The following is a 4,314-nucleotide window of genomic DNA, read 5'->3' as shown; positions in this document are numbered from 1 at the left end:
CTTTCTTTCTTTCTTTCTTTCTTTCTTTCTTTCTTTCTTTCTTTCTTCCAAAATTAAACTCAATTTTACCCAATTGAGTGTGTATGTTATTCCTTCCTTAAGCCAAGTCCAATGAGAGTAAGGTTGACTCATTCCCTTTCACCTCCCTGCTCCTCCCCTCCACTGTAACAGCTTTCTCTCAGCTCTTTTATGTCAGATAATTTACCCTATTTTATCTTTTTCTTTCTCCTCCCAATATATTCCTCTCACCTCTTAATTTTATTTTAAAGATATCATCCCTTCATATTCCACTCACTCTCTGCCCTCTGTTTATGTATACACACAAACACATATACACACATTCACTCACCTATCCATACATATACATATATATGTATATGTATATACCTACACACATACACATATTCCCTTCAACTGTCCTGATATTGAGAAAGCTTTCATGAGTTTCAAATATTGTCTTTGCATGTAGGAATGTAAACAGTTCATCTTTAATAAGTTGTTTATGATTTATCTTTCCTTTTTGCCTTTTCATGGTTTTCTTGCTTCTTGTATTTGAAAGTCAAATTTTCTGTTCAGCTCTGGATTTTTCATCAAGAATGCTTGAAAGTTCTCTATTTCTGTGAATGTCCTTATTTTCCCCTGCAGTACTATACTCAGTTTTGCAGGGTAGGTGATTCTTGGTTTTAATCCTAGCTACTTTGACCTTCGGCATATATTCCAAGCCCTTTGCTCCCTTAAGGTAGAAGCTGCTAGATCTTGTGTTATCTTGACTGGGTTTCCACAATTCTCAAATTGTTTCTTCCTGACTGCTTATAATATTTTCTTCTTGAACTGAAAACTCTGAAATTTGACTATACTATTCCTAGGAGTTTTCTTCTGGGGATCTTTTTTTAAATTTTTTTTTGTTCTTTATTAATTTCTTCATTTACTTTTAGTTTACAAGATTCAGTTTCACAGTTCTTTGAGTTTCAAGTTTTCTTCCCCTCCCTCCCATCACCCCCCACCCCCCAAGGCGGCATACAATCAAGTATAGAATCTGCAGATGCTTTCACATTAGACATTAGTCAGGTTATAAAGACAGATTGTATCAGATGGAATGAACAATGGAAAAGAGGAAACAAACCAAGCAAGAAAAAGAGAGCAGGTAATTTGCTTCAATCTGCATTCAAACTCTTTCCTCCTAGTTCTTTCTCTGGATGTAGACATCTCTCTCCATCATGAGTCTTTTGGGGTTGACTTGTAGCCCTGCATTGCTGAGAAGAGTCCAGTCTATCAAAGTTGGTCATCACACATACGTTGTGTCTGTAATTGTGTACAAATTTCTCCTGGTTCTACTCTTCTTACTCAGCATCAGTTTGTACAAGCCTCTCCAGGTAAATATGAAGTCCAGCTATTCCTCGTTTCTTATAGCACAATAGCATTCCATTACATTCATATACCACAAGTTGTTCATCCATTCCCCAATTGATGGGTACCCCCTTAATTTCCATTTCTTTGCCACCGCAAAAAGAGCTGCTATACATATTTTTGTACTTATGGGTCTTCCTCCTGCTTCTGTGATGTCTTTGGGATACAACCCTAGAAGTGATATTGCTGGGTCAAAGGATATGAAATTATTTATAGCCCTTTGGGCACAGTTCCAGATTGCTCTCCAGAATGGTTGAATCAGTTCACAACTCCAACAGCAGTGCATTAGTGTTCCAATTTGTCCACATCCTCTCCAGCTTTTGTTATTTTCCTGTTTTGTCATCTTAGCCAATCTGACTGGTGAGATGTGGTACCTCAGAGTTGTTTTAATTTGCATTTCTCTAATCAATAGTGATTTAGAGCATTTTTTTCATATGCTTATAGATATAAATTTATATATTTATGCTATGCATTTTTATGATAAATATTATAATAGACATGATAGCATTAAATTATGACAGCTGGGGGGTTATTAGTTGCACTCTATAGAAAAAGCCAAAAACCATTTAGTAATTTACGTAAGGTCACATAATTGGTGAGTAGCAGAGACGGGTCTTGAACCCAGATCTCTCACCTCCAAGCGCCTGGCACATAGTAAACAGTAAATGTTCACTAGCTCCACAGATCTCTCATCAATCTCTCTTGTTGTTGAGGACTCTGACATCAGGAAGGAGATGCCATGACATGCATGTGAATTGGACTTAAGTGAGGCAGGGCTGCCCAGAGTCACCAGTCTCACTGTATCCTCCGGAGCCATCTGGGTCCAGTGGCCAGACATGGATCAGGAGAAGGGGAGATGGCACCACTGCAGGGACTCAGCTCTAACTTAGCAGCACCATTCACTATACTATGTAATCAGAACCTTAAAGCTGTTCATAGCAGCAGTCGCCTGGAAAGTTGCTGGTGCTTGGCTTTACAGTGACACAGGCAGGACTGGCATTCTTATCACATTAACAATTCAGACCATGAGCTCATAGTGCCCTGAGTCAAATCTCAGCAGCTGAGGTTGGAACTCAAACCCTGTGCCTGGGCACGGTCTGCCCACAGAACTAGGAAGATTGTCTCTACTTTCACTCTTTCCACTCTCATTTTCATTGTCTGGACTTTCAATTCTTTCTCCATAGACACGCTATTTGGAGCACATACATGAAAATTCATATTATTTCATGATTCTTATATCTGTAAGCATAATGTAAATTTCCCCGATGATTACTTTCAATCTTATTATTTTTTTTGTAATATCTGAGATCACAAGATGAATGCTAACACTGTTTTTTTGTATTTACTTGAAGCATAAAAGATTTTGTTCTGCCCCATTACTTTTTTGTGATAGCCATTACTTATGTCTTTTTAAAAATTTATCTTTAAGTACTTCTGATCACTAAGATAAAAAAAAATTCCTTGTAATAAACACAACATTTAAAAATGCATGGCATTTCCCATGTCTGAAAATGTGTGGAACTGGAACTGACAGGAACAGGAGGCCATTGTCCTTTCATAAGGAAGTGGACAGCAGGCTTCAACATTAGTCTTCTTGCAGCCTTTCCCATTTAGTGGTTCACAAACCCCTTGGAGCTTTGAGACAATGGTCCAAAGGATTTGAGCTAAAAAAATTGTTAATGTCACCTTAAACTATAAACAGTGGTTCAATTTTGTTACAAGATATTTTTCTCTCCTACTTTAACATGGAAGCCAATAATTCTATGTGACCCTCTAGGTCCTCAACTGTGACCCTTTGGCTAAATCCAAACCTCACAGAACAAATCTCCTTAATAAAAGGATTTCTTCTATAAAACTTGGACTCAATCAAAAGCCTGCACCTAAAGATGTAGAAGGCCACATGTGATCTCAAGGCCACCTCTGTATTAGGGAACAAACACCTCACAATCAAATGCAGGAAGATTAGATGCATCCTTTTCAGATCATGATGTAATAAAAATTATCTGCAATAAAGGGACATGGAAAGCTAGGTTAAAATTAATTGGAAAATAAATAATCTAAGCCTAAAGAATGAGTGGATCAACAAATCATAGAAACAATCAATCATTTCAAAGAGAATGACAATCATGAGACAACATACCAAAATTTACAAGATGCAACAAAAGCAGTACTCAAAGGGGAAATACATCTCCAAATGCTTATGTGAATAAAATAGAGAAAGATAAAATCAATGAATTGGGCATATGTAATGAAATGCCAAGGAAAGGCAACTTCCCAAGGTTCAAAATACCAGCATAGGGGCTCTCCATTTTATTCAGTGACAAACCAAGAACAGAGAAGATCAAAACATGACATCATTCAAAATACAGCATTTACTAAGTGTGATTAAATAATCTCCAAGGACTACCCCACCCCAGGACCTTCCAATCATTCAATCAATTACAAAGTCTCTGTTCTAAATACTTCTCCACCCCTAGGCTATACCTTAATTTAATCCACCACAAAGTCCCTCTTCTCAAATGGAGATTAGTTTCTAAACATAAGGTCAAAAGTTCCCCACCCCTGGATCACAATTGAATCTACCCCAGAGTTACATCAAGTTTAAACACAGCACTTAATACCCAAATGGAGGTCTTTTCTTCATCTTGACACGAGGCAAGTTCTCAGCAATCTTAGTTCCTGGGGAGACAAGGCTTAGCAAGGCCATAAGATACATTGCCAGTCCCTTCATGAATTCATCCTCTGTCTGTAGAACAGTCCTAGAACCCCTGAACACATTAGCAAAGCCCTCTCCCAGGATTTCTATAAACATACAACAAGAAAATCCTTCTTCAGGGCTTCTGAACCAACAGAAAGGCTCCCAGACCCCTGCAACAACAGCACTGTCCTTCACCAGTGGACAGTATT

At 38.0% G+C, this 4,314-nt stretch overlaps 2 protein-coding genes across 2 annotated transcripts in view; one reads left to right on the top strand and one right to left on the bottom strand.

Annotated features, from left to right (window-relative positions):
- LOC138174635 (class I histocompatibility antigen, Gogo-OKO alpha chain-like) overlaps positions 1-4,314 on the top strand; it is a 529,286-nt gene that overhangs the window by 7,700 nt on the left and 517,272 nt on the right. The window lies entirely within an intron of this gene.
- Positions 1-4,314, bottom strand: part of LOC138174636 (BOLA class I histocompatibility antigen, alpha chain BL3-6-like) — a 451,117-nt gene that overhangs the window by 292,796 nt on the left and 154,007 nt on the right. The gene's annotated exons all lie outside the window — the stretch shown is intronic.

Source organism: Petaurus breviceps, unplaced genomic scaffold (assembly GCF_028583685.1).
Source record: "Petaurus breviceps papuanus isolate PSGF00001 unplaced genomic scaffold, PetGlider_PUasm1.0 689, whole genome shotgun sequence".
Lineage (NCBI taxonomy): Eukaryota > Metazoa > Chordata > Mammalia > Diprotodontia > Petauridae > Petaurus > Petaurus breviceps.
This window is presented reverse-complemented; position numbering and strand designations above follow the sequence as displayed.